The sequence below is a fragment of the Anas acuta genome, chromosome 11 (genome assembly GCF_963932015.1).
Source record: "Anas acuta chromosome 11, bAnaAcu1.1, whole genome shotgun sequence".
In the NCBI taxonomy this organism is placed as follows: domain Eukaryota; kingdom Metazoa; phylum Chordata; class Aves; order Anseriformes; family Anatidae; genus Anas; species Anas acuta.
Genome location: NC_088989.1, coordinates 22,301,449 through 22,311,907, shown reverse-complemented (window position 1 = coordinate 22,311,907; position 10,459 = coordinate 22,301,449). Strand labels below are relative to the sequence as shown.

Genomic DNA, 10,459 nt, shown 5'->3' with positions numbered 1-10,459 from the left:
TTCTTTCTTAAAGTAACAAACTGGCCAATTTCCCGATGTGTTCAGTGCCTGGAATTAAAGAAGTGTTTACCATCAAAAGCATACCATTTTTTAATCTCAGTAAGCCTAGCACTATGGCTAGGGTCAGTCAACTGAGTGGGTGGCAAGAGCATAGGAACCAATGGTAAAACTTGAGTGGAGGAAGAAACCCGAGAAGCCAAAAAAAGCACGCCCTCAGAAATGGGAGAGTAAAAATCCAAACACAGAAGCAACCTACAGGATTGTCATTTGTACAGTATGATATAGAGATGAGTGATGATTGTGAGTCCTAAGCTATCTGTTGTTAAATAAAAGATACAGAATTACAGACAAGTGCTCTGACAACAAACGAACAATGTAGTGAGAAATTATTTTATGAATCCTCCAACACAGCATTAGAAGAGAGGTCTTTCACTTGCAGTTTTGGAAAACATCACATTAACAGTCAGAATAGCATATGTTGTTGATTCACAGTTTACTCTGTGAAGGCTCATCAGATTCAGGAGGATTGTGCTGTTCTGGCCTATATTAGACTTGAATCCTTTTCCTAGTTACTATGCACAAAACTCTGAAAGTATGTGCTGTGTGCTTTATGCAACAAAAAGCATCTTGCTGATGAAAATTGGGAGGGCCTGTGTGAAATTGAAAAGGTAAGATGGATTTGAAAGATACAGGCAAAGAAAAAGCTAGACTAACAGCTGAATAATTATACTTACCTATTAATTTACAATTTAAAAATTGTGTTGAACAAGATGTCCTTGAGGGAACATGAAGCAAGAAAGTGTAACAGTACAGCAAATGGATCTGGAAGTGTCCATTCTTCCTGCTAAGGACTTGCAGTAGATACCAAGATGTCTTGTTCTAGCCTACGCAATTTGTTCAAGATCTGTTAGCTCCTTGAAGTATATGATACATTTTAAGCCCATTTGAAAAGATATTGCATAGGAGTGGTTAATGTGTGTTTGAGGAACACACTGCTGCCTTTTATGTCGTGTAAATAAACTTGCAAAAAAGTTTCTATACCATAAATTGTGAAAAAGATCTCAGCTTCCACAGACTCCGCAAGTTTCCATGCACTGTAAGCAATATTGTAAACAGGCATCTCCTTAGCTGCTGTCCCTTAACTTGGAATGACTACTGTCCTATGAGAGTATATTAAGTGAGAACCTACCTAATGACAGACTTACTCAGACTAAGAGTTAACTTCTGCTCCCTGATTTATCTTCTTGGACAAGAAGCTTTATATACAATGCAAATTACAATCCACAGAACAGTGTCAATACAGCCACGCCACATACCTATTAAAATGAGAACAAATACTGACAGTTGAATGATGGGAACAGTCTTGATACTATTTCCTTCCACTTCCAAAGGATATATTTCTCTCCACCCTGCAGTATGACTGCTTTTGAGAAGACCCTGATTATTTTAAACATTTGCCTTATGATTCTGAATCTTACTAAGAAAATACCTATAATAGAGCAAATCGTGCCTCCTAACTTCAGATTCTTGAATTCCACCTTAGTTATGTGTCTAAAACAATAACTATTTATGTCTCTAGACATCCATTTCTGAGATAATTTCATCAGAAATGAAGGAACAGATGAAATATGGAACTTCATAAGGATAAAAATTTTCAGGTACATGACACTGTCTTGAATCTGGATTAAGGCTAACATGCTACTTTAAAGTTAATAGTGGCTAAGCATTAAATAATTTGCACTGAAGTGCAATTAGTAAATAAGACTTCTGTCAACAAAAAACAAGAGTACAACTACTTTCTGACCCTTCTGGTAAGAGGCCAAACTGCTGTTTCTACAGTACAGATAGAACTGTCCCATATGTCCTTTGTATGCCATACTTTATGAGCCAAGAGCAATTGAAGATTTAATGCTTTTCCTATATCCATAAAAGGTTAATCAAGCAGTGGTTTTTAACTTTTCACTTCCTCAAAGAACCTTATGGAAATTTGATAATGACTTAGGATAAAAGTTAATGCTTTAATTTTCCTTGTGTCCATAAAAAAAAAAAATCAGTAGATCTTGCTTCTACACCAGGATGTTATCTTTTTGTTTGTTTGTTTGTTTGTAACTACAGAATTACCATCCTGAAAAAAATAAAAATCAATTAGAATGAAATTAAAAGCTTCTGGTAATAATTGCTACACCTGCAATTAATGAATATAGCTGAATTAAGAGCACACACGTACAGAATAAAAGCCATTCAAAGCTGTCACTGTTCAATATTCCACACAAACCTATTGTATAATTACTATCACCAATTGTATAACTACTATCAGTAAGTCATAGTGGTTGCAAAGCAAAGAAAGCCAAAGTACATATCAACTATGCACTGAAGCTCCAGTATAGCATTAGAGAAGACAACAAATATCTAAAAAGCAGCACAGGGTTACGTTTAGTTCAGGATGACAGAAGTAGCTCAGTTTGGTTAAGTTAGTTTGGTTAAATAGCCTTTAACTTGCAGTCATCTCCAGACAGAAAGGAAGACAAAGGTGTCTGAAGAAGCTCTAAAGAATGCTCTAGAAAAAGAAAGCAAGAAAACCTAGAGTTTAAAGTACCTGCCAACTTTTGTGTTTAAGTTTACAGTTATAGTATATTTTAAAACTTGGGGTAGACAATACATATTAGCTCCTTTGAAGCTGTTTTAAAATTTCTATGGATTTATTCAAACACACAATGAATGACCCCAAACAAATCTCACATATGTTGGCACAGAGATGGAAAACCAGCAAAACACATTTTAATGCAAACCACATTTTTCCTGAGTAGCCTTTCTCTGGTTACTGTTTCACTTCTCTTTTAGTCTCAGCAGATTGTGAAATATGTAAAAAAAGGTATTATGAAGAGTTATGCTTCCCAACACTGTACAGAATACTTTCCAGATTCAAGTTACCACTATCAGCCTGTACATCATTTTTGAAAATACATTATGTAATACACAGAAAGGGCAAAATGTTTAACAGCACAAAACATGAGGGATAGCACCTTAAGGTTGTTATCCATTAAGTTTGAGGATTCTGAGCAATTAACATTTTAAACAGAAGCCAAACAGACTAAGCCACCGCATTTAGGTAATACACTAACAATGGTACTTTCCTCTACCTCACCAAAAAATGTAGATGCTACAACAGCTGTGGTTGCTTGCAGTTGTTGAAATGGTAATCCACAAGCTACTGCTAAACTACAGGGCTCCTTTAACTTATGTGAAAAAGCACCTACCTATTTAAGCAAAACTGAAATTGATATTACAAGTGAGATGACAGTAACAGTAAAGAGAAAACTACCTGAAGTTCAAAAAGTTTCCATGACCATGCACCACGTGTTTCGTTATCACCTCATGAAGATTTAATTTTTTACCTTTTGATTATTTTTGGGTTGATTTGGGAGGATGCTGGGAGAGAAAGAAGGTGTTGTTGGATTGCTTTTTTGATTTTTAAGTGCAATTTTCGCCATTAACTTGATTTTCCAAGTCTCTTGTAAGGGAAAGAACATGTTCATGTATATGTATAGTAGGACAGAATTTATACATTTTAGCTATTTTCTACAAATTACACTAAAACCATGCAAAAATGCAATAAACACTAACAACATTTTAAGGGGTTTTGTTTATTTTTGGTTTACAAACAAAGGCACACAATATTTCTGTTTATCTTATAAAAGCTCACAGATTTAGCATTTGTTTCCAAACGTGTGTTCCTATAGCAGAAAAACATTACAGGAAAAAGCAGATTTTCCCTGGTCCCAAATTTAAATACCAGTAACTGTTAAGTGACCAAGTTGTTTCTTGTTTCAACTTCTTCTCTTACCTAACCAATTAGAATACCTTGTGTAACCTCCTAGTCAGTACAGTGAATCAAACTTTCTCTATCAAAATAAAGTTTAAGTCTGTTTCTGACCAACATCCATTACCAACATCCACTTGGTAAAGATACCAATAGTCAACAGATACATAACCACAACCTCCAAAGAGAAAGGTGGGTTTCTAAACTGCCAAGTGTTTAAGGAGTAGAGGTTACGTGTCCTTACATTTGAAGCAATTCTTTTCTTCAGTTTCATAGTCAACAGAATAGATTCCTAAGCAGTATGGATCAGAAATAATCAATTAATTGGCTTCATAGTTCCCAGTATTAACAAATCAACATTAAAAGTATCACGTATAATGGTGATAAAGAACAAAAATTCTAAGTCAACTGCTTCATAGACATAATTTTCAGAATATGATGCATGCATTTTTGCAAACTTCAGTCACATGCCAACACAGGTAGAGGGACATCATTGGATTGTAGTCACCTCTGAAAAAACGTCTGCAGTGCAGGAATGCTTAAGCATACTTTCAGATCTAGTAAGAAGTCTGGGGAGGTAAGTTAAAATGTAACATACCTATTGTACTTGTTAAAGGATAACATCTTCAGTCACAGAAGCCATAATTTATTTTCAGCCACAGTCAGGTCTCTCACACAAGGTGTGGTCCCAGAACATTTAGGCTTTCCATTGCTAGCCTTACATATATATACACACACAGAACAATTTAAAAAGGAATTACAGCTGAACTACTAACTACATAATACTTAGCTTCAACAAGGAAGCCATTATCTTTTCAAAATGATATATACCTGCATGAAAGGTGTTCTCTTTAAAGTAAGTTTCCACAAGAATAGCAAAATAAGTTCTTTACATACTTAATTCAAATAGGACAAAAAACTACCAAGGGCAAGTAAAATGTAGCTCTTGTGTAGTTAAGTTATTATTTGCCTTTCCAAGCAGATTCCAGAACATTCACACACAGTATAAATTGATTTTAATGAACAAACACTGGGCAAGGGTGCATCAGTAAGAGGAACAGTGCTCTCAAATAGAATTCTGTGCAACCAGAGTTTCAAGGAAACTTTATGTATTGCCTTAAACAGGGACTCAGGCTTTTCTTACAACTTGTTATTTGTCTGAGTTTTACCTACCAAAACAAATTACACAGAAAAAGTTTAAATTATTAGGTTTAAATCTGAAGAAACCTAAGTAATAGATGAAAAACTATTAACATATTTCAAACTTTGAAGCAAGATGTCTCTTGCTCTGCTTGCCCAGTGAAACAAAACGGTTTTACTGGGGCAGGGATGAGAGTGTGCTTATGCATTGGTTTATCCATGCATCAAATTTCATAGCTCAGAGTTTTTAAAAAGCTATTAATTCATGAAGTATTTGCTAGCATTACTTAGAATTTAAGAACAGCTATCTATCAATAAAGGCCTACAGTTTGTCCAACTACAGTTACCAGTAACATAAGCATCAACTAGGCATAATAAATTCTTTTTAAATACATTTACCTTTTGAAGTCGGAAATGTAACAATCAAGTGCTGGCTCTGTATTCCCAACAAAAATCACTAAAAAAAAGAGGATGGTTGATCAATTAATATTTTCCCCCCTCATGGTAATGTTCCCTTGCATCTTTTCAATGATAAGATCAGTTCTGCTTTTGGAAAAGCAAATTGCTCATGCTGCCAAACACAGATTTTAAGCAAAATTTTGGGCTAATTTTGATCACAGAACTGAATCACTGAGTGCATTCTGAAAAACAGATAGGACAAAAGGCTTTTCCATAATGACGGGAGGTTTTTTTTTTTTCCTTTTAAAAGCAAAGTAGTCACCATTATGACCCTACTTTGAGAAGGGAAGAAGTGGCAAAAGTAAAGAAATTATAGAAGTCCTCCACTAGTTTTTTCCAGGATATCCACCCGCTTTTATACACTTCTGAAACTCAAAATCCTTTGTAGTTTTAGGATTTCAAATAAATAGGTCAATAACTAGCAATTACGATGACAATATTTACCTTCCTCAATGTGGTGTAAAAATTAAAAGAAAAAAATAAGTATGTTAAGGCAGACTTCAATCAAAACGTTCCAAATTGCACAGTTATGTTGGTCAGTGGTCTAAAACATTCTCTCCCCAGGTCAATGAATTAAAGTTATTTAAATACTTGTCTAATGCCAATTGAGACCGGCACTTGACCATTTTATTTTCTATGTCTTCTGGAAGATATACAACTAACAGTACATATACCATACCACATATTTTGCACTCCAATTTAAGATGAAATTATGCTTTTACAAAGTGTGAGATGATTACATTACAGGCTTTGTGTAGTTAGACCACCATATGCATACATGCCCTAATGTTCAGGTCTCTTCTTCAGTATCTCATAGTACTGGAGGCTCTGAAGTACGAGAGGAGCTTGTAAGACAGACTAACCACAAAGTACCAGATATTTCTCGCCTTTTGTGATCTTGCAATAAAGATACGCCAGATCAGGATCACAAGACTTGTATTGAATCCATAACATATATTCCTTAACCTAAGTGGGGAAAAAGAAAAGAAAAGAAAACAAAACAAAACATAAAAGCCAAGGTACCAAGAACTACAGGGAAAAGAACATTAAAATAACTTCTAATGTAGAATTTAATTTGTTCATCTATTCAACTCAGATACTTTATTAAATTTATATTAAGTTAGTGCATTAAGTAAGCTAGTAAGTTGAAGAACAAGCAGAGAAGGCCTTTTCAATTGTTCGCTGCTCAAAGAGAAGCGTGAAAATTCAGGAATAGAACCAGCCTTGTAGCTAACTACTTATATTACTGCTTCAGAATTTGCTTGGTAAAACCTTTGAATGCCACATTGACTCACCTTAAGACAGCCATTCACCCAAAACCAGGCTAATTTCACCCTAGCTCCCTTCCTAGCACTTATAGGTATGTATTTAAAATGATGTATTTGTAAAAACATCTATTACTGCTGACAAAAAAGTTTAAGATTTTTCCATCTGCAAAGTTCATAGTCTCCATGGCAATTTTAAACTCGTTCTTTCTCAGAGAACTTCCTTCTTAATCCTTTAAGGATTAGGAAAAAGGAAGTGCTGTTTTAGGGTATCTGTGATTTTTAGCAACCTTCTCATGTAAAAATAGAAGCTCCAAGATGACTTGAAACCAGAATTTGCTCAGATTTCTTAAAAAGAACATGAGATCTTTGGTTCATTAAACCATAACAATTTGTATTTGAAAGGCAGCTCTTCTTAAGAAAATACTCACTGGCCTTATGTCACTGTGCAGGCATACTGGGTGTTATTTTGGCATGATCCTTTGTACAAAGAATGTCAATTGTATTCAGCGCATTTCTGAACTGCATCTAAGTCCAAAACTAGAAGGGGACACCTCTTCAGCTATGCCCACCATTATCAAAGATCACCATCTTTAAAGAGTATATTTGAGATTTTAAATTTATTTGTATTTTTTTTCTTTTTTTTTTTTTTGTAAAGAGACACATCATAAGAGAATTCAGGAAAAATGTAGTCAAAGTAAACATACTAGTATATTCACTTAGTCCTTTAGATCCCTCACTTTTTTTCAATCTTTTTATTCTATCAGTGTTAATTCATTAAAAATTGCCTGTAAATGTGTAATTCAGGCCTACAACACATCTAGCTGAAGCCCATAATTTCTCACATAAATTCAGATTACTTTGTTGCTGTACCATGTGTATATTACATGCATGTATTACAGCTGTGTCTCTGAATATGCTGTTGTAAGGTTAACACTGGCAAGTTTGGCCAGAATTCTCACTGAGATTGTGCCATGCCAATCTCTTTTGAAGATGATCTAGTCCACTTTCCTTCAGGTTGTCAGCATAACAGATAAGCAATATTGCAGAAGAAGATAAATTGTTCTTTTTTTCATTCTTTAAAGAGAAAAATCAAAAAGATTATCAACTGTCTCTATGAATCGCCCAAGAATAAAACAAATGGAACTATGCCATCAAAGTTCTGAATAATTACAACACATTCAAATTGGAGAAATTAAGCCACAGATAAGAGGCTAAAAGACTTCATCTTACAGCACCAACATCAAAGTTTCCTGTGCTGAGGTGAGAAGTCCATGCCTGTTTAATTGCCTGCTTCCAGCAGTCATGTTCCCAAAAGAAACAATTATTGTTGTATTAAACCACTGTAGTTGAACAAACCATTATTACCCCATATTACTGTGTACCTTTTTGATGTTCCAGGAAGTATACACAACATCAGAAACCTGGATTCCAGTATACACTAGTGATCAGAGCTATATGCATAAACCCAGACATACTAGGATTACTAATACAGAGAACAAAGCAAGATCTACAAATGAAAGAAGAAAGATGGCACCTGACAAAAGCATTAGGAAATGCTTTAGACAATATGCCTGGAATAGAAGAACTCTGGTGGAACTAAACAAGTGCTATAAAGAAGAGTAAATTATAAAATGGAAAAGCAAAACTTGACAAAGACAGAGAAACAAAAATAAGATGCACACTTACTTATTCAAGTGTTTCCAAGCTGCAGGGAGGCCAGACATTTCTTCCTTCAATGCATCTTTCTTTGTTCCCATGCAGTAGTGTTCCATGTATTCTGCCCAATGTAGTTGTTGAAAATCAAAATTAAAAGTCTGCATAAAATAAAAGCTTTCACTATTAATTGCCAAGGAAGTCAATCATTTCTGATAGATGTAAAGAAAATAACTACCTTTCTATCAGATTAATTTCATTGCAATGACAGATTTTTTTTGTCCTTAATCATAAGAATGATTCACATTTAGATCCATCTATGACCCAACCACCAGCTTCTCATACAATCAATCTCCTGTAAATTTCAACCATTCCATGCCTTATTTTTCCTCTTCAGTAATATTCTTCCCTCAGCTTCCAAGTGCACTAGTTTCACATTTCATCTCTCCGTAAAGAACTCTACTCTAGAAGTAATGATTTTCTATTGTTTTCATCCAGCCAGGAAATAATTCTCACATGCTATAGAATAAGCACACTGCTCTGTACCATGTTCACTGATAGAGATGCAGTTCTTTTAACTGTGCTTATAGTTGTACCACTATGTTTTTAAAAGAGTCATAAGAATATCTACTGCGGAAGTTACTATGGTAACTTCACAACTTCAGTTTCTCACTGATGTCCATTACCTCCATCTCAAATGATACTATAGTATTGCAGCCAGTTAAGTCCCAATAGTCAACAAAACCTCTAGCTCATAGTTTCTGAACAAAGTACTTAAATGTTGCTCTGTTAGAACCTGCCTAATTGGACTGTTCTATGAAATTGCAAGCTAATACAACAGCTTGTTTACTGTTTCTGCAAGTTTCACTCCTCTGTTGTTCCCAATCCCTCCTGGGTTACATGTTCCCACTAAATGTCTAGCAGTGCTCAGAGTGATCAGCTTTGACATGTTAAAAGAGCAGTAAAAAATAATTCACTGAGTAGAGATGGGAAATCTGATGCTTAACTACTAAAAATACTGTATTTAATGACATTTGAACAAGCTGATAGTGAAATGTCACCGAACAGGTGTAAGTCAGAAATTGACTACAGCTTATGCTATAAAATGTAGTTAGCAACAATAAATACATAGTTCTACTGTGTTTCAGAAAATAACATACCTAATTCTGGAAAAACTATCAAAGTCTGGGAGGGGAGGGGATGGAACAACAGGAAGAATAAGATATTTCTTATAAGTTTCATTCACTCTTACTGAAGTCCTCTGTTCAATAGTTTTTTATACTTTTCAATGAAAGTATACTGTTTACTTATTTTTGGTTTGTGAGACAGAGACTATGTCAAGGGTGCTTCATGTTAAGTTTTAAGAAGCTTTAACTGAAGTGATCTCTTTATACCTCCCTGCCCTCATCAGCTCTACCTCCTCTGTAGCTTTCTAAGAAGCAGTAGCAGAAAATGAATTGCTGGAGAAGCACGTGAGTTACAGCTTCAATGTTTCATGCTACTTTCTGTTACAGAATCACGGAATGTTGGAAGGGACTTCTGAAGATCAGCTAGTCCAACCCCCCTGCCAAGCAGGATCACCTAAAGCACATTGTGCAGGATGGCATCCAGGTGGGTTTTGAGTATCTCCGGAGAAGGAGACTCTACAGCCTCTCTGGGCAACCTGTTCCACTGCTCTGTCACCCTCACAGTAAAGAAATGCCCTGTCATATTCAGATGGTACTCCCTGTGCTTGTTCTTCCACAGTAATTGGAAAGACCTGCTGGCTGTATATTTTCAATGGCTTTAAGATTGTAAATGTACTGAGCTGCTTTTGAGAAGAGATGGTTCTACTGTGATAAGTCCTGTGCAAAGTTACAGGCAAGAACTATGCCTTATATTAGACAATTAATAAGCTTTGCTATGCAACTAAGTACATATAGCAAGCTACTGACAACACTGCCAAACTTGTACAGGGAGAATTATCACCACTATTTATAGAGGCACAATACTACAAAAGTCTACTTAAGTAGTTAAAAATATTAAATTCTCATTATGTCATTTGATTCTTATTGTACTTATTCCATCTACAAAGTTCGGAAGAATTACATGCATTATTTCTTCCTTCATTTTCCTGAAC

The 10,459-nt window shown here is 35.2% G+C and overlaps 1 long non-coding RNA gene across 1 annotated transcript; it reads right to left on the bottom strand.

Annotated features, from left to right (window-relative positions):
* Positions 1-3,624: 3,624 nt before the first annotated feature.
* Positions 3,625-8,895, bottom strand: LOC137862407 (uncharacterized). The gene is made up of 2 exons (XR_011100243.1): positions 8,374-8,895; positions 3,625-6,385 (listed from the first exon to the last, which is right to left on the bottom strand). It is a non-coding gene; the product is annotated as an uncharacterized lncRNA (long non-coding RNA).
* Positions 8,896-10,459: the final 1,564 nt, after the last annotated feature.